Source organism: Pinus tabuliformis, chromosome 5_1 (assembly GCF_031772625.1).
Source record: "Pinus tabuliformis cultivar Carrire ecotype Pingquan chromosome 5_1, CPIR1, whole genome shotgun sequence".
Classification (NCBI taxonomy): domain Eukaryota; kingdom Viridiplantae; phylum Streptophyta; class Pinopsida; order Pinales; family Pinaceae; genus Pinus; species Pinus tabuliformis.
In genome coordinates this window covers 615,488,688-615,512,453 of record NC_142305.1, presented here as the reverse complement: position 1 = coordinate 615,512,453, position 23,766 = coordinate 615,488,688, and the positions used below count along the sequence as shown (strand labels likewise).

General features: G+C 33.6%; 1 pseudogene; it reads right to left on the bottom strand.

Moving 5' to 3' along the window:
• Nucleotides 1-475: 475 nt before the first annotated feature.
• On the bottom strand, nucleotides 476-1,053 carry LOC149166428 (signal peptidase complex subunit 2 pseudogene; annotated as a pseudogene).
• Nucleotides 1,054-23,766: the final 22,713 nt, after the last annotated feature.

Below are 23,766 nucleotides of genomic sequence, written 5' to 3'. Positions count from 1 at the left end.
TCATCTATTATCCATTTCCTTTGACATTCTGGAACATATAAATGAAGGACATCATCTAGCCCCAACTTATATAGATACCCATTCATTAATGTGAATGGTGCAAATTTCATTGTTGAGGCCTTATTTTTATTTTATCTTTTATGGAATTTCTTTAGATTCCTTCCCATCCTCTAATAATTACACAATTTCCCATTTTAAGTGATTTCCCATTTGCATCTCAAGCAAAAATTGAGAGAATGTCAATGCAACACACTAGGACTCCTGGACATATTTTCTCTAATTCATATTTGGCATCATCTGTAACATCAAATCCATGAAGGGAGAGATTGGGAATTGCATATTTTTCTGCCATATTATTTTTCGTAGAGTTTAACAGAACTAATCCATCGCAACCCTGTAGTAACACATAATGTTGAATTCAGTAAATTGCTAATACTAATAACCAACAAACTTTTGTTTGGGATTACTTTTCCTTTCAAGACACATTCCCATAATCATCCATTAGCTTTTCCACATCATTCCAGAAAAGAGTCTCAACCAAAATTCCATCTTTAGTAAACCACTTAGTAACACTCTTGGTAAAATCGACAGGTGAATTGGCTACAATAGATTCGGGTTAGTACTAGATATGCATAATGTGTACATGTCAGAAAAAAGTGCAAGCTTTCAAGAAACTACCAAACATGTGTTGCTAAATGATCTAAGGGAGGATCTATGAAGAGAATAGTGTTCTTCTCCTTTGTATAAATTATAAAGTTACTGCAACAACCCATTGAAGATAACATACAATATAATGCAATGAATAAGGAAAAGAATATTTTCTGGGAACTTATTCTGATAAATTTGAGCCACGAGGGCAATGTTGACGATGATGACACCTATTGCCATTTTGAAATTACTCAATGCCACATTCTCCACATGCCCTCGACTAAATAGTACCTTGGAGGTCGTTTCATCAAGGAGATGCTTGATGGGATTTGTATCATTGAGATTAGCCTTCTTCGGGGGAAAAGAGGCCACGAATTTATCTGTTGCAAAACCTTTGGTTTCCATTGTTCTTCCACTACTGAGTTTTGCCTACTTGCTCGATATCGTCAAATCAGTGTGATGAATACATTTAGTCTTTAGAACTTGGAAATGACTATAACCATGACTATAAGATCATGTTTTTGTGTTAAAATATGTATGACCATATTTAGTGGAGCTAATAGAGAAGGCCTCGATGTTGTTGAGCTTGGAGGAAGAAGTAGGTCACCACAATGTGACCTTTCTTTCACCCTAGTATTCTTGCTTCAAAAGACCAAAAAATTAGGAGAGCTTCAAAATAGTTTCTTCGAAGGACTAATGGATGATCAGCGAAGCAGGAGAACTATAGGAGGTTTTATTTGGAGGTCAGGTAACTTGAAGCTTTTACAGAGATTGAAAACACCAATGTCATGCCCCGATGGATCACGAGTAAGGGTATTTTATGTGAAGAAATTCATGAATGATTCAATATAGCAAGGCGATTGATTTCAACATTCTTTGTGCAAAGAAGAACCTTCTGTTGCTTTAGTGCCCACCTAGAAACAACACACATGACTGGGATGTTCTATTCTTGACAAAAATCGATCACATGACAAATCACTGGGAGAATGGGATGCAAATTCGACCCATCAATTTTTAATTGGTCCACCTGTCAGTTTTTAGTTGGCCAGAAGGATGAAAATGAAGGTCTCTGATTGGCTAGGTGAACAATGTCTTCTCACCCCAACCACGAACAGAAAATTCCTATCGACGTAAATATGTCTTTGGTAATTGGAAGAAGGATATCAATCTCACACCTCACAGATATAATTGAAGCATTCCTTTGAGGTGATAATTTGAGGAGAGGATCAAACAAAGTGTGATGAAAGTATGATTATCAACACTCAAATAAGCATGCGAGTGCAACATGCCACAGTAGGCTTGAATATAATCCTTTAATTTCTTACAAAGTTTGGTGATAGAATGAAACTCATTGTTATAGGTTTCGCATCTATGAAAACCATCATATAGTGTCTGACTATGATAGACTATCAAATTTTTGTGTCGTGTGGGAACTACATCAACGACATAAAGGATTGGTTGATAGGGTCCTTGTTCTGTATCCATTCATTGACAAAAGCTACTTCCTTGATGGGATAGAAGTGAAAATTGATAGTTGCAAAAGACTAGAGCTAAAATATCCTACCGTGGACAAACAATATTATGCAGTATACAAGGTGATGAAGCATTTCAGACCCTACTTGTTGAAAAACCATTGTATTATCTTTAATGTTCTACACCCAATAGTCAGATCACTTCTTGTTTAGCAAGAGATGGGTGAGAGAAGGGAAACCTGGATGACCGAATTACATGAATACGATCTTGACATCAAACCACTTCACTCCATCTAGGGTCGTGGTCTTTGTAAGTTAGAAGTGGAAGCAATCAATGCAAAAGAGCAAGACGAAGAGCTCATGGGCTAGGAGCAGGAAATAGAATTTTACAATGTTGATCGAGCCTTGTCCACTTAAGATGGAAACTCTTGGTACGCAAATGCACTCCGGTACCTTGAGAATGGCACTGTGCCCTCTCATTTTTCTATACGACAGAAGAGGGAACTTCGACTCAAAGAATTACCATACCAACTGGTGCATGGGGTGCTATACCGAAAGCATCATAAGGGGATATTAATCAGGTGTCTGGAGGCACAAGATTCAAATAAGGTTTTATGTGATCTCCCTGGCGGACCAACCGTGGGACACTTCGCGGGTAACACTACAGCACACAAGGTCATGTGGGAGAGTTTCTACTTGCCTAAATTATTCAACAATGCTCATGCCTACAGATGCAAGTGTTTGGTCTGTCAAAGGTGTGCCGAAAAAAGTTGGAAGTCAGTAGTCCCACTATAGCATGTTACAGTGGAGGAACCATTCCAAAAGGGGGCTTGGATATCATAGGGAAAAAATTTCCTCATTCATCAAAGCAACACTGTTATTTTTTACTACTACAAATTATTTTATGCGGTGGAGAGAGTCAGTTCCTATGAAACAAGTGAATGATCAGGAGGTCATTAGATTTCTACAGAAGAATATCATTTCCAGATTTGGCGTTCCTATGTCACTTGTTTTTGACAACGCAACATACTTTTCTTCGTTATCTCTTTATGATTTTACATTCAAAAATGACATTTTATTGAAGCATTCTTCTAACTATTATCCACAGGGGAATGGTTTTTCCGAATCCATAAATAAGAACCTCATTCGCATCATCAAAAATACCATTTTCTCTGAGCAGAAAAACTACCACTCTACTTTAGTGAATGCTTTATGGGCTGACTGAGTCACACCTAAACCTTCCCTAAATACTTCCCCTTAATTCTTGGTGTATGGAAAGGAAGCCATCCTCCCATCGAATATCTACTTTCCTACTCTCCAGTTGTCCCAAGAATCCCATGGCAAGCTGTGTCTCTTAGTTAAGCCTAGGATGGACACTTTACACAAGTTACAGGAAGAAAGGATAAAAGAAAGAGAGAAAATTTCACTCCATCAGAACCGTATCAAGAGATGGTTCGACAGAAATTTTGTAGGGGAGACTAGATTCAGTGTGGGTGACTTAGTCCTGAAGTGGGTCAAAGCCCACGAGGACAAAATTATAGCCTTTGAATCCCTTATCACTTGTAAGTTTAGATTCTTGAAGTGACACAATTAAAATGACTAACATAAATGACGAATTTGTATTCTTGTAGTACTTTTTAAATAGTTGTATTTTGTTCCTAAACTAAATTAGTCAATCACCTTAGTCATTTTTAGTTGCATTACTTATTATCTAGTCCTATATTTCAACCCAAGACTAAATTATTCGTTTATGTTAGTCGTTTTTAATTGGGTCACTTAAGATTTCTCATTTTTTGTAGTATTTCACTTGGAAAAGTTGTGTTACTAACGTTTTTAGTCACTTGGTCACTAGTTTCATCATTTTCTACTAGTGAAGATATCGACAATATGATCAAGAGTTATTCACCATGACATAGAATGCCTAGTCAATGGATTTCAAGTTTTAGTTACTCGCTCTTATAGATAGAGAAACTACAAGGAAAAGACCTTCTAGTAGAGGTTATAACGAAGGTTCTTAGTGTTATAAAATAGAAAAAAAATTCAAAGAAAAATCCACTAAAACATATATTTGTGGGAACATATGTTTTACCAGAGCTTATAACAGAACTTCATCGCAATTAAAAAAATCTGGGCAGCCGGAGCTGTTAGCGAATGGATTTTATTTTTTATTTTTTTATTTTTTTATGTTTTTATTTTTATTTTTTTATTTTTTATTTTTCAGTGCACTTTATGGAATAAGAAGCCCCATGTGAACTAATTATAGAAACAAACCGGGCTTCATACATAATTAAAATCACTGAGGCATTTAATTGAAAGAGCACCAAAACCTGAAATGTATACCACCCAGTGCTTACAACAAAAAATCCCTGGTGCATTCAACTCCAAGAGCATTGGACCTTGAAACGTATACCGTGTCAGTGCTTATTTAAAAAAATCTGTGGTCATTCTTTCATGAAAGAACGACTCTGAGGCATGCAAAAAATAATTGAACTTTCAGTGCATTCTCTTAAAAGCACAGCATCGAAACATCTTGTTTACATAAACACACTGGTGCTCTTGATATATAGAGGGTCCAGTGTTGTTAATTTTAATGACACATCGGGAGTGGACATAATATTTTGTAGAACTGATGGGTGTTAGTTCTATGAAAGCACTGGTGTGTTAAGAGTTAAAATGCATCGGGTCATTAATTAAGAACAATTTAAGTGCTTGAAGACGTCAAAGCCCAGGTGTTGTCATTTTCCAAAAAGGAAACAATTATGCTAAAAGATGATGTCACAATTTTTTATTTAAAGTAAAGCACCAATGTGTTTTTATGTTATGGATGCATCGATGTTTTTGTATGAGATTTTCTCTTTTCTGGAGACATCGACCCATGACAGTGCAATTATTGTAATTTTTAAAATTCGTTATTCATTGAGACATTAACATATATCTTATAAAAATATTATTATAAATTAATATTTTATTAGTGCATTTTTATATGATGTTTGGATTAATTTTTTATATTATCATATTTTGCATCTCTTCATTATAATATTTAATCATCCATATATTTGATCAATGGTGTAACATTTGACAACGAAAGTGGATAACACAATAAAATAAATTAAAATGTTTTTTATTATATATCAATAAGAGGCTCTTTGTCATACAAAATGGGATTGTTATTTGTAACCCCTTGTCTTTCAATTGGGACACTATGTCCATGATTACATTAAACAAAATGTCTGATTTTCATAGACAATTATTTCAAAAAATAGAACAGGTTGCATTAATATCCAAATAGATAATCATTCTTCATTGAAACTATTGTTAGTGTTCGATCTACTTCCATAACTTTGGTTATTTGGAGGAATGGTTTGTTGATTGCATCGATTTCTTTCATCTTCTTTATCTTGTTCAATCTACAAACTTATTTTAAGTGTAATGAGTGTATCTACATTGGCGAGAATAATGAAAATTGAAATAAATAATATACATCAATGTAAATTGAAAAGCAATGTACTATAGCAAGAAGTGACTCATGAATTATACATATTATTTCAAAACCAAATCTCATGCCCTCTTCCAACGATTGTTCTATTGGTGTAGTTCCATAATTTGTTCCCTGTAAGTTTTATACTCCATAATAAGTCATATATTTAATATAAATGATTTTTTTGTTCTATTAATTATAAACTTAGATTAGTAAAACAATATAGATACCTACGAATTTCGCAATTAATTTTTGATATGACAACATATACTCACAACCGTTATTTAACCCAATGTCAATGAATTCTCCCGATGGCTCTTCTTTGTATGTTAGCACCTATTTGAAGACAATCAAGGATGGTTGCTCTAAAACAACTTAAAATATATAAAAATGAAACCTTGAGTTGTTATAAGGAAATATTAACAATTACTCACAAACTTTTAAATCAAACATTTTCTTCCTTGTCGTCATGTTTTATGTGCTGAATGAGTTCCAATTTGTTTTCTTTTCTACAAGAACATACTTGAAAATTAATATTTTGATGCTAAGATATTTTTTTTATATGTACAAAGTCAATCATGATTACATACATTTGAAGAACATTGTTATTGAGATGGCTCCTCTGTGATGGAATTATGTCCATTTCTATGATCATCTCCTTATACACTTTTTTGAACATTCCTACCAGCATGTTTCATATATTATTGCGTTGATCATTTTGTATTTTCATAATCTTCTTGAAAAAAGTAACAAACTATTTTTATAATGATATATGAAAACTAAATATAACAAATTTTATGTTAAATTAATGTTTTGTAGTAATATATACATTTAATTCTAGCAATCATTTTATATAATTAGGAATATTAAATTTTGAATGATTCTTTTTCATTGTTGTATGTCTTTGCTATTGCAAGTTTGACATGTCTCATTGACCATTTCTCTCTAAACGCTTCTTGTAGTTTAGACATATTTTTGTTCTTAGAATCATTGCATTGATTTTTGTATTGTAAATGGAAAGTACTTCTATACACTCATTCCACTAGATCCCTCATAGCTCTGTAAAAAAATTCCACCATTTGATTAACCTCCAACACCACTCCAGATGAGCTAAGGACCAATTCATCATTATTTACATGTTCCATAATTTTTCTTTTCTTAGAACGACATTAATATTTTCCTTCGGTGTTTCTCCTTGTATAAAATTAAACATATATGAATTAATATATTGTTTGAAACATGTTATCTAATATTCTTAAGTATATTATTAGTGAAAATTAAAAAAAAAAGTCATATTGAATAGTATTTTTTCTTTGACATGATTCATCATTCTCCAATTTTTCTATCAGGCTTTTACGTTATTCTGCACTTAGATTAGAAATAATCTTATCGACCTTCTTGATTTTGTGGCTCTAAATGACACACACCAACTAATACATATTAGTTAAAATTACATATAGTTCAAAAATATTAATTTTGTAAATAATTTACAAAGAACTTGCATTCTCTGATTTTTTTTATGTGTTGTCATTGTGTCGATCAATATTTTTGTTACCTGAGACCTTATGAGACATTTTTTATCACTATACAACCCGTACCATTCAATACATAAGCCATTATATATACTTTACAAATAAATGAAATAGTTTTCAGCCAAAAAATGACTTTTAATTTTTCATCACCGTCATGGAAATATATATATATATATTAAAATTAGGACACTGTGATTCGTAAGTCTAAACGTGTCACATTGATTTAACGCTGCTATAAGGAACAAACCAGTCGATGCATTATATTACACAGAGAGAAACAATGAACAAACTCAATAAAGTCTAAAGTGTTATAATATACTGGTGTGTTGAATTACTTAGGTAGTATATTATAGAGGGCACACCGTGCAACATATAGTCATTTTTTAAGAAAGGGAGAGGGTTGACAGTGCGATTTGTAAGGCTAAACACAACAGAATGATTTAACTTTGCTATTAGGTACAAGTGTGTCGGTCCATTATATTACACCGGAAGAAATGATGAAAATAATGGATAGAATCCAAAGTGTTATAGTATATCGGTGCATTGTGTTACACATGTAGTCTCGATGCATTATTTTACATAGGGCACCATGAAACATAATCATTTCTGAAAAATTAGAGAGGGTTGACAGTGCAATTTGTAGGCTCAACACACCACAATCATTTCACCATATTATTAGGAACATGCACATCAGGAGCAACGATGAACATACTAGACAAAATCAAAATTGTTATAATTTACTGATGCATTGTATTACTCATGTAGCACCGATGTATTATGTTACATATGGTGCACTGCGTAAGATATAACTATTTTCAAAAGAAATGGAGAAGGCCTACAAGGTTTGGATCTCATTCAATAAGTGATTTCCCTACTTTATATGTCAAACACCCTATATATAGTAAGTACACCAAGCCATTAAATATAGATTTCCTAAATTGAAAAACCCATAGTTGTGAAGTGGTAGAGAAATTTAAACCCTAATGTGAAATTTTGCAGGAAGAAGCAAGGGTTTAAGGAAAGTATAGTAATCTTTTTATCATACATGGTTCTTTCTATCCATGGTTTTGAGTGAATCATCATACCTTTCAACTTTTGATCTTTCGGAGGATCCAAAAGATTTTGCAGCATTGATATGATCTTCTCTTGCAAATGATATCTCTTTTAATTAAAATCTAATAGAAATTGTAATATTTTATATTAGTAAAATAAACAATAAAATGTAAAACCTACTATGTAGGTATTTTAGTGAATCACCATACCTTTTAGCTCATGATCTTCTGAATAGTTCTGTTGCTCCCAAGTATTTTGTTGTTGCTGCAAAGTGCTATTGGTATATCTCTCTTGCAAATCACTCCCTTGAAATTTTGGGTAAAATAATGAAACGGTGAATAAATTTTTACAATTTAAAAGACTTTATGATATTAGATTTTGAAAAATCAATTGCCGCTCATTTTTTAATTTAAAAAAAATACACCTTTTGTTTTATTCAATTTCTCTGCACGTTGGTGTGTTCGATAGTTAGCACAGTGGTGCGCATATATAAAAAGTGCATCGACATTTCTAGGGCGCCATATTTTTTCAACACACTGATATGATTCAATTTGTTTTCATTTTCGAAATCCTGAAATAGTGCGATTTTTTTTTAATACAACTGTGTGGTCTATATTTAAAAGATCACCGATAGAATTGGATTCATTTTTATTTTATAAATTCGGGAAACAATTGCGTACTGGTGTTGTCTTTTATTTAAACGTGCTGGTGCATGTTGATGTGAAAGAGCAATGATATGATAACTTATTTTTTATTTTTTTGGAATCTAAGAAATCAGTGTGGGTATTATTTAAACACCTCAGTGCTCCCATTATTTAAAGATTCTAGTGCGATTTATTCTTATTAGCACACCGATGGGGTTAAAAACTATCTTAAAATTTATTTTCACATTAAATGGCATATTAATCTTAATTTGTCCTTTAGGATGCACCCACATGAATTACAATAGTTTATAGTATACATTTTCCGCTTAAAGTCACCTTGTTCTTAAAAAATGGTTTCAAAACTACATTGAAATTCAGATTGTGGTTATATGGTTCTTGAGATTAATTTTAGATACTCATACATTAATTTTATTTTTAATTTCTCTCAAATACATGGAAAAATATCAATAATATCAAATGGAAATTCTTCAAATTTCATCTCATTCCATATTGTTGATCAAATTTCATCATAGACTTCTCCCTTTCCATCTCGAGTAAGTTCATATTTTATTTATATTTCGATTATCTAATTGAGTTTAGTTTTTTTAGTCCATGTCAATTTTAATAAAAATGTATGCAAATTATTTGCAGGATCCAGATTGAGAATTAAGTTTAGATGCATAAAATATTACTCCGTATTATTTTAAAAAATGTTTGAAGCTCTTATCAGGAGAAACATACTGAAAGCAGTTGGTAGATGAAAATGGATAGCCTCTTCACCCTACAAATTTTAACATGACATCTTCTAGCTGCAATCCTGGATCAACAATGGTAATAATTGCTGGTATACTGAAATTTCAACAAACCAATTGCATTTTCATGCTTACTAATATCATTGATATTGTATTAATGATGTTCAATATTTTTTGAAATTAGGATTCTAGTGATGATGGACGACCCACCTACCATCTTCCGGTGCACCAAACTACAACGTAAAATCGAGAGAAGGTTGCATTAAGAGCAATAACCAACGAGGAAACATACAAAGAATAGTTGAATCAACTACCTATTCAATTCCCACTATGTCCAGATTCACCAATTAGGGATGACTGCAACAATAGTAGTTCTTCATCACAAGTTGGCAATAGAGGTAATAAAATGGAGGTTGGTATGGATGATTACTTACGGGATACGACTGCCATGGAGGAAATGTTGTTAAATGCAATCGATAAGGATGAGCAAGGGGATGATGCTCATATCACTGATACCTTATTCGAAAGACTAAAAACTGCTTCCACCACCCCTCACTTTGGACCTAGAGGCACGTCAAATTTTACTTAGATGGGGACAATGATGTTATTGTACAACATGAAAGCAAATTTTGGCATGTTAAATGCATTTTTCTCGGAAATATTGAGATAATTGACTTGCATGGTGGATCAAGTTCCTTATATTTTATCACATGATAAAATTTAAAAATGGTTGATTTCATGAATGTTAAATATCAACATTGTATAATTATATTCCCCACTAACTGTAGGATATTCAATGTTAAGGTTCTTCTGAGTGATAATGTTTTGTCAGGTAGCTGCAAAGAGGCAAAGGTGTTGTTGAAAATGTTGGGTGTTGAGTACATATCATACCATGCATGTCTAAATAATTATAGTCTATGTAGAGGAGAATATGTAGACAAAGAGATATATCTAAAATGTAGGTATGGCAGGTACGATAATTAAAAAAAGGAAGGTAAATTACATGGTCCTCTTCATAAGATATTGAGGCACATGTCTATAATCCTAAGGATTGAAGGACTCTTTTGTTGCAAAGAATTAGCTATGTTGCAGGGATGGCAGTCCTCACATAGAAGTGATTTAGGAGTTATGTGAATCCCAAAAGATTCAATAGCCATGAAGCATATAGAGGATACATGGCGTGAAAAATTCAAGGATGAAGTACGAAGTCTATGACTGAGGATAGCCAAGGATGACATCAATCCATATTCCCTCCAAACCACCAACATTTTTGTTTGCTTGTAGTAGTGATCAATAACAATATCCCCCCATGGTTTTCCATGAAGAATGAAAATCTTATGTTGGCTCTCATAGTCCCTGGTAGAAGACAAGTGAAGAATATGGATGTTTACTTACAACCATTGTTAGATGAATTTAAGGAATTATGGGAAGGGATAAAATGTATGATGTATCAAGACACGTCGTAGCATAGAGGATTTTTACGTTGTATGAGATATGTTCTTACACTATACATGATTATCTAGGCTTAGGATTTTTCTATGGTAAATTACATTCTTATTGATTTTTTTAGTAACAAATATTGTTTCACATATTAATTTAAATCATTGTAATTTTTCATATCTTCATGGTCGCTAATGCGTCGACTTGTATGAAATAATTTTGCAGGTCTTGTAATAAAAGGGTATCATGGATGTAAATGTTGTGGACCTTCTCTGATGGCTAGGTGGTCCAATCACCTAAGAAATCTACTGTATGACTACTCCAAGGTATTCCTCCCAATAGAAAACCCTTACAAAAGAGAAACACCCACTTTCAATGGTAAAACAGAGAGAACCCAAAGTCATACAATAATGAAAGTAGTTGGATGGCTTCAAGCATATGAGATAGAGAAGGAGAAGGAGTTTTCAGAAACGTTTGATTCAAATGGGGATCCTATGTTCGATGATTCATATTTCTTCGACACCTATGATGAGAAATTTCCCATTGGAATGGAAAGGAAATCTGTCATTTATGAGCTCCCATAGTGGGAGAATCTTAAGATTTTCCACTTATTAGATCCCATGCATACATTTAAAAATGTTTCGTCTTCTTTATGGAGACACATTCTTCTAAATAAAGTGACACATTAGCTGTTAGGAGCTCGATCTTATTTCTTCAAAAAACTAAAAAGAAACACTAGCCAAGACAAGAAACTAGAGGAAAGCTTGGCCCCTCTTTGTCTTTGAAAGAAGCTGATGTCCCATGGATTTTAAAGAAATATTATCTTTCTTGGGAAAAGGATTTTATAGTTAATGTGAGGGTTCCTTCTTTATATGGGTCTTCATTAGGACAGTGCTTCAATCTGGACGACCATTTGTCAAGGTTGAAATTGCATCACTATTTGAACCTTCTAAGCGTATGTATGTCAAAAACATGATTTTATTATTATTTATTTTTATTTTTATGTAATGGAATATTTTATAATTAATTTTTGTATAATGCACTATTTACTGTGTAGTGTCATTATCATCTTCTCGTGCATGCATGTGTGAACCATGACTTCCCCTAGGACCTGCAACGTTCCATATCTAAATTATCTGCATTTGTAGGTTGGATCACATCAAAGGAGATTCATATGGCTAGCATTCCATGATGGCATCAAGAGATAGTTGATATTGTTTGTATGTTTGAGAAGGAACTGTCGACAAGTTTCATGGACTTGCATGTTCATATTCCATTTCACCTAGTAGATGAGGTTGAATTAGTTGGTTTCTTTCTTGTTGTTGGATGTTCTTATTAGAGAGGAACATGAATAAATTGAAAGATTTTGTTTTATAAAGAGAAAAACCTGAGGGGTCTATGATAGAGGGGTATATATTGTATGAGTCTTTCTATTATGCCAATGAGTACATCAAGAAGATCGACAACACATCAAGGGCGGTGATCTGGGATGATGAGGGATGAAGATAAAAGATAAGGGGAGCTTCTAAAAATGAATGGAAAGAGGCACATGATAAAGAGTAAGTGCAAGCTTATCATTTTTCAAATTACTACACAATAACTATTAACACTAAACTTTATATTAATGCATATTTTGATCTCATATATATATATATATATATATATAGAGAGAGAGAGAGAGAGAGATATGTTGGTTCAATTTCATCGATGAATTCATAAATTGAAGCCATCAAAAAAATTATTCTTTACAATATGGAAGCGACACAATCGTGGGTCACATTGTACGAAGAGAAGAGGAGGAAATGTGATAGTGACAAGAAAGAATTCAAGAGGTTGAATGGTATAAGCATGCCTTATCCTAACCATTTAAAAGAAAATATGCCAATGACATGCCCTAATAGTTGGGTTGCTGATCAAGTAAGAGAGAAATACGGTGCATCTAGTCGTTACCCTCGTGTTGAAGAGGATGCGCTAAATGTAGGTAATGGGTGCATCAAATTGGTAATTATAATATCTTTCTGTATAATTTTAACTTCATATTTCACCTATGAATTGTAATATCTATATATTTTTTATATTTTTATTATGTTCAGGTTATTAGACACATGACACTATATTTTTTCCCCTTTTTATAGGTGCATTCGTTTCCATGTATGTCGGAATATGGACATTATTTTTTCAAAGAGGATGCCGATGATGGATGCATGACAAAAGACTGTGGAGTGGAATTCAAGCTCGACCAGTTTAGTCATGCTAGCCACCGCGATCAAAACCTAATGCATGGGACATTAGGTTACAATGGAAAGATACAAGAGATCATTCAAGTGGACTTCTCTTCGTTCCAATGTGTTATTTTTAGGTGAAAGTGGGGGGACACCTTTGATTGGAATAATGTGAAGGAAGATTTCAATAATGGGTTGAAATCTATCAAGTCTAGAAAGATGTGGCATGAAGCTAATGAGCCTTATGGTTTCCAAAACACTACAACCAGGTGTTTTTTTACCGAGATGTGTTAGATAGGGATTATTTGTTCGTATTAAGACACAACCCTATATGAAAACATGTTTTTGAGAACAACAATATTATCATTCCAAGCATCGAGGAAGATAATCAAGGTCATGATAATGGAGAATGATATGTACTTGTGTTATTTCATCATTTATATTGTTGTTGTATGTTTTTATTTTTATTATTTCGCTAAGTATTTCCAATTGTTTTTTCTCCCTCTACTAACGTCTCTACTACATGACTGTCATATAAAATACATCAGCCTCATACATAACATACATTTTTTTTAAAATGATAAATGTATTTATTAATATGGAAACATAACTTTCAATTTAAAAAAATATATATTGGTGCGTTAAAACACAGTCATGCACATACATCAATGCTCTGTAAAACACAGTCACACCGTAAATAGTGCACACATACCTATGACACATTGTTGTTGGTTCACAAATTTAAATTTTCGTAGCAGGCATAAAATGTATAGACCGGTCAGCGTGTATAACTTTTTCACTCCAGGATGAAATTTTCACATTATTGAACGCACTACTATATAGCTATATTTTAAAATATTATTTAGGCGGTGCATTGGGTAAATATGATAGCACTAGTGCGATCAGAACATGCCAACCAAACCACATTTGTGATGGTGACTTAGAGACATTTGTTTGAGTTTCAAATAGACTTGGTGATGCATTTTTGTTTCGTGTTTAGATTATGTAAAATAAATATCTATTTTTATGTATTTGTAACTAAATTATTTAAAGTAGACATGTCTTTATGAGTGTCAATATGATGTAATATTAGCTAGGAGAAATATGAAAGACATAAATTTTACTGACTATATTGTGATAATTTAATATGTAATATTTAAACTGTATTATTTAAGTCATATTTAGTATTAAAAAGATTTAAATTTAAACCACTACAATAGAAAATGAAGAACCAAAATAGCATGAAAATGTTATATCTTTATTACTAGAAAAAATTTCACTTGCCTCTTTAAGGGAGAACTTCCAATAGAGAAAATTTGCAACTACAAGTAACTTGATCACAAACCTTATTTTACATTTCTTTATGCTCATCTTTAGAGAGAGAAATTTTTAATTTAAATTGGTAAGAGCTTCTATAAAGATTAAATTTAAATTTCTTGAAATCTCATAACTTTAGTAATAAAATAAATTTTATAAAAATAGAAAATTTTAAGTTGTATTAAAACTAAATTAATTGCTCCGAGAGGCACTCTATAGCTTAGTATGGGAGAAATGTTGCCACATAACATTACATTTAAAAACAGTAAAATAAAAATTGAAATTAACAAATTAAAAATAGTAATAAGAAAAGAAATTATTGTCGGTCATATTTACAATACTTCAATTTACACCTTAATCTTATATAACTTTATATAGAGATATAATGTAATCAAAAGTTGAAAAAAATAATAATAACTTTTATTATGAGGAAAATATGTAATGAGTAAAAAAATATAATTTACTTTTTAATACAAGGAAAAAATGTAAATTTTTCACATAACAAGAAATAGTATTAATGATATTACATTATGTGTAAAGCATTCTATGTTCCATTTACATAAGATATTTAAAACAAAAAATATTTTACTCACAACCATAAGTAAAATATTTCAATGTCTATATTAAATAAAATAATTTTGTAGATATATTATATAGAGAAAAATAAAGTAATCTAAATTGAAAATTGTCTTATACTTTCACTTTAGTGAGAAAGATTGAGAGAATTCTTATTACATTAATAGTTTCTTTCTAATTCAATGTATGAGAGATATTTGTAAAATTTTCGATGCTTAATATGGATTTGATATGTAATATTAATTTAGAAATTATTAATAATAAAAATAATTATATGTATACATATATGAAAAAAATATGAGGGGGAATATTTTAACATTTTAATACAAATAATATATTTCAATGTCAACTACATATATATTCATATACGAGTTTGATATATCCACCAAGTGCCTACATGGATCAAATCTCTTTTTCACTCACAAATATGTTTACATCTAAAGAGATTTGATCCTCTTGGCACTTGGTAGATCCAAAGTTAAAATGAATATAGGGTGCAAATTGTAAAAAAAATCGACTTAAGTTTTTTAACTTTAACAATAGATTAAATTTTGTAAACCAATATTGAATTAGTTAAATTGTATTTTTGAATAATTTATTAATAATGATATTTTATATTAAAATTTGAATGAGTTACACATTTTCGTCTTTCTAAGAACTAACTAAATTATTTTACATTTAACTATTTTATCGTTGTGAGTATTGAAATATTTTACTAATTAAGTTAGAATGAATATCAATGAACTATATAAACAATAGAAAAATGTTTATCGTAAATTTACAATCATAGTTTCAACCATACAAAACTTTGTAATTTATAAAAATATCTTCGTAATTTATTTAAAGTAAGTCATTTTACATGCAATGTCATATATAAAAGTTTGATTTAAATTGACCAATACATATTAATCAATAATAAACATTACTTCATAGAAATAAAAATCATGATGATAATCGTCTAACAAACATAAACATCATCTAGGATACACATTTGAATTCACTACCATAATTTAATTATATAAACTTGTAAGCACATATAAATGTCATTATCTAGCACACCAATATAATAATCTAACATGGAATCATCATCATGATCACATCTAAAAAAACACAAATATTGTAATCTAACATCATCACCACACGCATCCTCAAATCAATATAGATCTCATGTCAAATAACTGCTATCATGTACATGTCTATCTGCAAGAACATTAAATGAACATATTCTTACATGACCTAAAAATATACACATCAACACCAACACATAAATTAAGTACATAAACATGAACAAAAAAATGCATTAAATATATATATATATATATACACATATATAAATACAAATAAGTCAAATAAATACGTCATGAAGTCAAATAAGTGCAATCAAATATCCAATAAAATAGATGCAGTAGTGCCTGTAGCATGGTCTCCAGTAGAAGACGATGGATGGTCAATTATTGTATGATCTAGTATGTCTATCGAAATTAGCTGAGGTGGAGGAGTAAGGGGTGGTTGGTCTGTAGTAGAAGGACATGGTTGGTCTACAGGAGAAGGTGGTCGATTTTCTCTATTAGTAGAAACATACGACACATCCTCTAGCTCTGGAATCTCAACAACATAAGGCGATTAATCAGCAGCTGTACTACTAGAAGGATCACCGACACCCTGATGACCATGATATGATTGGTTGGAACCACTATAAGAATCATCATCATGATCCTCATCATCAAGATCATGATCATCACCCTCATCATCATGATCATGATCATCACCCTCATAAGAATCATGACCACCCTCATTTTATGGATGTGTTGCTCCATGATTCCCTTCATCCCTCATCGCTGCGAGTAAAGTACTAGCTCTAATGACATGTCGCATAAGAGACATCAAATCCCATGAAAAGGTATTGTAAATATCCACTAACATCATATCTCCGCTGATATCTTGAGGCCTCGCAGAGCAGACTCCCTGACGAACCAAAACTCTCACCAATCTATCATAATAGTCCATCTGAAATCGCATAACAATGCTATGCCCTCAGATGCCCACATCCCCTGAAGATGTGCCTCACCCTCACCCTCTTGGGTCTTTTATATCTCCTCATCTCCCCCATCCAATGGTGGGGGAGGATGCATGTCCCCATCATATGAGTCGATGTCTACAAAATATATAGTACACAAAAATAATTAAACACTTTCATTTACCAATTTAATAAAACAAGTTAAAGAATGTGCTAGAATAATTTTTATTCAAATTCATTAAAATAAGAAAATGAAACTAGATTAGTTGAAAGAAAACACTAATATTACCTCTATCATTGATAGACTTAGCCGTTATGAAGAAGATATTTGGAATACCTCTCCAATCAATCCCCGCGTATGGATACCCTAGCACGAAAAACACATGGTCATCCACACTGGCCAGTAGCGCTAGTGCCTCATTCAAAATCTTGGTCAGAAACTTTGACGTGTCCCTCTTGGGAATCATCTGCCCCCACATGCGCATTCGACCCTAAATGATCAGCCGAGGATGGAGACGATCAAATGTAGGCCTCATCTCCGAAAACCTGCCAAAAAATAAACAAAAAGGGAAGGTCTCCCTCCCCTGTCTCAACAATGCAAGACATCTATCTAACTTCGTGCAAAACTGCCTCAAAGAATGGTAGACCATTTGATGCAACATGGTACCCACCAATTTTGGAGATTCGAACCCAATCAAATCACAATATTTGGTCCCAACACCTCTCACCACAATGTGTAGAAAATATAAGTCTTCAACTTCACTATAATCTTACTCGGTAAGTGAGCTCAATATATTATGGATCTCTTAAAAACTATTAGAATGGAACTTGCAATCAAGCCTTGATACCATGTAAGAGTATAAAAATACCCATGGATCAGATTGCAAATCCTAACAATCCTTCTACAAAGAGATCACTCCAAATACCAAATGAGCATAAACTACTTCATTACTTTTTTTCAACAAGAAAAAAATAACATCTTTGTTAAAAAAGGTGTTTCATACACCTAGGGAGGATGGGGATCCTCATCAAAAAGAAAAATAGGAGAAAACATGTTGCACTATCCCGCACAACAAACCAAAATTGCCATAACGTTGTTTGAAGCGTACAATGTTGTAAATCAAAACAAAAATCAAGCACAGGCCATAAAAAGAACATCATAAAATAAAATGAATAAAAAACCCATGAAAAAACCTCTGAAGTAGAGATCGAAGCATCCTTCTTCCTAGATAGAGCCATTCTATAGCATTTCAAAAAATATGTTACCATAGCAAAGGGTCACTCCATGTTTAGACAGGGCGTCTTCCTCCATATTATTATCCTTGTACACATGAATAAAAGAGATACTGCTAAAAGAAGGAATTATTTGCAAAATGTGGTCCATCTAGTGGTGAAGGAGGGGGATCTCGAGGGAGTTATAACCCAACACCCATTCAATGATAATTTTAGAGTCCCCAACAATCTTAATGGAGTCAATTTCCAGCAAATTCACACATTGTAGGATCCCCCAAAGTGCTACAGTTTCGGTCCTAAAATTTGTCCTATCACCCCATGCCAATGAAAGTGGTAATCATGATCAGGGCATAGTTTGATGAGAAACTACTTCATTAGTTGAGAAAATATGTTTTACAATAACTTAATTTATAGAATTAATAAAGTCTTCTAGCAGTAGCTTAATGCTAAGGCTGAAAACTTAGCAGATAAAGATAAGACTAACAACACAACATATACAAATAAAAATTCTATGTAAGCTTAATAGTTTTAAGGTTTTTCCTATTGAAACTATAACAATGCAGACTCACATTAAATCCTCTTGCATATAAGCTACCCAAGATTTTGTTGGGGACAAAGTAGAAGATGCTGAAGAAGTTGGAAACTGCTTCACAAATATCCTTCACCTTGCTTGAAGGTGATAAGTCAAGAAATTTTTTTTCCTTCAACCTTAGAACAAGTTATAATAATTACCATTAATAAAAAACAATGGATAAAGGTTGGTAATAAGAGTTGAATAAATTTTGAGAATATTTTGAAATATAAAAAAAAATGAAATCCAACAAAAATAAGAACACGATAAGTTAAGCAATTGTTTTGCAATCAATATTGAGTTGTAATGGTTAACGTTATTTGTGAAAAATAATAATAATAGACTAATAAATTTTGGGGATATTTAGAAATATTACTAGGAAAAATAAATTTGATCAAATTTATTTAGCCTCGTTGAGCACTGGAATTAATGGCTGGAATGAAACTCAATGATACCACATCATTCAAGCACTGGAAAAGACACTGGAATGCACCACCACAATTAAGCACTAGAATCAATAAGCCTCGAATGAAGCTCAACCATGCTAGTCCATTCAAGAGTTTATAGAAAACACTGGAATGAAAATTTTGGAATACGCTAGCATGGTTGAGCACTTAAATTAGTGCTTGAATGAAGTTGAGGGTCTCTCCAATCAATAGTCACCTAGTTCTACTTATTCAATACTTCTCTTTTCCTCTTTTTTTACACCATATGAGCTCAAGTAATTTTAATGAGGGATAAATTGAATCAACCCTAGAGCTCAAGAATAATTTTCCCACTCATTTCATGTGCCTACTTTCTCTTGCAAATTTCATTTTGATAAGCTTAGCTTAGCGACCGCCTTTACATATCCAATTCCTCGAGCACTCCATTTTTTTCCTTCGATCCACTACCAAAAGTATAGGTTGCATTATTGATGGTTTTATTTATGGTTCAAAGTTAAAACAATACCATATTTGAATACAATATAAGCCTTAGGGTGTTTCAAATTCCTCTATAAATTACATCAAGATTATGGACTCTTTCATAAATCAGGTGGGTAGGATTTTGCTGGGATTGAATATGTTTAGGATTTTAACTTTTTCCTAATACTTTCACTTAGTAGGAATTTGGATTCTTCCACACATTTGCTAGGAATTTGTCGAGAAGTGAAAGTGATCAAGATTTTTTTTTTCCCTATGCTTTCACTTGTGTGGGAATTTGCAGTCTTCTACAACTAAGATAGGTAAGTAGGAATTTCCAAGAATTGAATGTGTTTAGAATTTTATTTTTTTCCTATGCTTTCAATTGTGAAAAGCCTAGAACACAAAATATCATGCTTGTTACAATTTTTTCCCCTGTGCATTCACTTGTTAAATGTCTAGAACAAAAATTTCATGGTTGTCATAATTTACCTTTGTGCTTTCACTTATGAAAGGTCTGGAACACAAAATATCATGATTGATGTTTTTCTTTCCACGAGAAGATATTCCAGTAAAATTTTATTGACAACATTATACGAAATGGGTAGGAATTTACAACAACTAAATTTTTTCAAGATTCCAATCAAGGTTAAATTTAACGAGTAAATATCCTCTTTTATCTTACCTAATCAATATATAAGGATAAATTTTAAAATAGTTCCAGATTGGTATTTTGAGTGATTGGGAGTATAAATTGACATGTTTGACCCATTAGGGTTTACAAACAGAGAAAAAAGGATAAATTTTAAAACTTCAGTCAAAGATCATGTAGTAGAGTTAAACGATCTATTCATAATAGTCCAAAGATGCTACTGTTAATGTGAACATGAATTTAGAGGACTCCTACCACAAGGGAATAACTCTGAAACCAAAAATCCAAAATAATGCTAGTATGCATGGAGAATATTGTGACTATGTACATACAAATATTAGATAGACCGTGTAAGAGTGAACAAACCATGCCACATAAAATATAGGTTGTAGAATGTGGAGAAATGACTGTGAGTTAGAGAAATTCCAGAGGGGTGTTTCAATTATAACTAGTGTGAGAAATCTCAATCATTGACGAGGAGGCTAACAAAGAGCAACAAGGCTTGGTTTAAGTTTGGGACCTGAAAAGTATTGTCGATAGAGTGCTTAGCTGAAAATCTGAGGGAGATAGGCCTAACTCTATCAGAGATGATGACTCTATGAAGGTATCCCAACTACGCCTAGGTTAGGGGAAGACAACAAAATTAGTGGTCAGGAAGGCCACATACTTGTCTCACAAACCCAATAGATTTGATACCACTTGTTATGCTCTTAACCTGCAAAATGATACCCAAATACAGAATATGCGAAGAAAAGATACCCAGAACACATAATAGCAATGATTTTATTATTCAGAGAGTAATGTTCACTTGCCTCTTCGAGGGGGCAACCTCCAATAGAGCATAGCTCGATTACAAAATAAGACACAATGCTCCTCGCAGGGAGTCCCTATCCTTTATATATGACTCATACATGCAATACCATAGACTAATACCATGGGTTTTATTAATACCATCTATCTAATACTACAACCCATTTGCAACTAACTGTGGTCCTGTCATTAATTGTAGATTAACCACTTACAATTATTAATATGGGCTTTATTGACTCTTGACTATGACGTGATCCCATTACATAAATAAGGGTGTTAGGGTGGGACCCTAACATGCCCTCCCTCTTAAGACTAACCTTGTCCTCAAGGCTGAAGCTGCGGAAACTGCTGAAGAATAGTGGTTGGTTCCCAAGTTGCATCTTCCGGAGAGGTGTCTTTCCATTTGACGAGGACTTCCTTAATCATGCGCCCGCGTAGTTGCTTGTCTCGTGTGTCTAGGACCTATTCGGGTTGAAGCCAGATGGACCCTTCTTCGTCCAATTCAGGTAGACTGGTCTGAATTCTGCAATTGTTCCCAATCACTTTCTTGAGGCATGAGACATGGAAAACTGGATGGATTTTTGCAGTAGGTGGCAAGGCCAACTTGTAAGCCACTTCTCCAATGCGCTGAAGTACTTGATATGGTCCGTAGAATTTGGGAGATAGTTTCTGACACCGCTTGTCTTTGAGTGATGTTTGCTTATATGGTTGTAGCCGTAAAAAGACCTGATCCCCTTCTTGAAATTGGCGCTCTGAGCGATGCTGGTCTACCTGTTGCTTCATGCAGTTCTAAGCTTGATGAAGATTCTCTCGAAGATGGGTGAGCATGGTTGCGCGTTGTTATAGGAGTTGATCCACTGCTTGTACTTTTGAGCACCCCTTGAGATACGAAGTAGGTGAAGGCAGGAGTTGACCATATACTGCTTCATAGGGAGTCATTTTGGTGGTGGCATGATAGTTGGTGTTATACCACCATTCAGCCAGAGGTAACCACTGTACCCAAAGGTGTTGCTTTTCTGAAGTGAAACACCTAAGGTAGGTTTCTAGACATTTGTTGACAGCTTCGGTTTGACCATCTGTTTGCCGATGATAGGAAGTATTGAGTTTTAGTTGAGTGCCTTGTATCCTGAAGAGTTCCTGCCAAAAATTACTGGTGAAGATCGGGTCGCGGTCAGACACAATAGAAGTGGGCATGCCATGCAATTTGAAGATCTGATCCATGAAAGATTGAGCGACTGAAGTTGGTGTAAATGGGTGGGGTAGGGCGTAGAAATGAGCATACTTCGACAGTCGGTCCACAACCACCATGATGACTGACTTTTTTCCTGACTTTGGAAGACCTGTAATGAAATCCATAGAAACCTCGTCCAAATTGATGCAGAAATGGGCAATGGTTGTAATGTGCCTGGTGTGTTGACGGTTTCCCCTTTGTGGCGTTGACAGACATTGCATTCTGCTACAAAAGTAAGGATGTCCTTTTTCATGCCTGTCAAAAAAAATGATCTTCTGGTGTAAGCATACATCTTCTAAAAGCCCAAATGTCCTGCGATGGGAGATGAGTGCAATTCTGGAAAAATGCGACTTTTGAGGGTGGATGTTGGTGATATTACGACCTGTCCTTGTAGCGAAGAATATCATCCTGCCACGAGTAGCCCTTGGCGGAATTTGGATCTACCTGCAATTAAGAAATGAGTTGGGAGAGCCCGGGGTGTGAAAACCATTCCCTGCGAGCCTCTTCAATCCATTCTAGAATGGGGAGGGAAATTGCTAGCAGAGTACTTTCCTCCTCAAATTGGCGAGATAATGCATCTGCTACACTATTGTCTTTCCCTTTCTTGTAAATGATCTCATAATCATATCCCAGCATTTTGGCTAGCCATTTATTTTGTTGTGGGGAGGATAGGTGTTGCTCCAAAAAATATTTAAGACTGTGATGATCTGTGAAGATTTGGAAACGTCGCCCCAATAAGTAAGGTCGCCAGGTCTCAACTGCATGTAAGATGGCCATCATTTCCTTCTCGTAGGTAGATTGGCCCAGATTCCTCCCACTTATTTGTTGGCTTGTGAAGGCCAAAGGTTGCCCTTCCTGCATTAAGACCGCCCAAATACCTGTACCCGAAGCATCACATTCAATGACAAAACACTTGGTGAAGTCAGGTAGTGCTAAGACTGGAGTGGAACACATGGAATTTTTTAGAGCTATAAAGGCCTGTTGTGCTTCCTCATTCCAGAAGAATGAATTTTTCTTTAGGAGTTGAGTGAGGGGCTTCGCTATGCGACCATAGTTGCAAACAAATTTACGATAATAGCCTGTGAGACCCAAAAATCCTCTCAAGCTCTTCAAGGTCTTAGGTTGAGGCCATTCATGCATTGCCTGGATCTTTTTGGAGTCCACCTTGACACCTTCACGCCCCACAATGTGGCCCAAATACTCTACTTCCGCCATG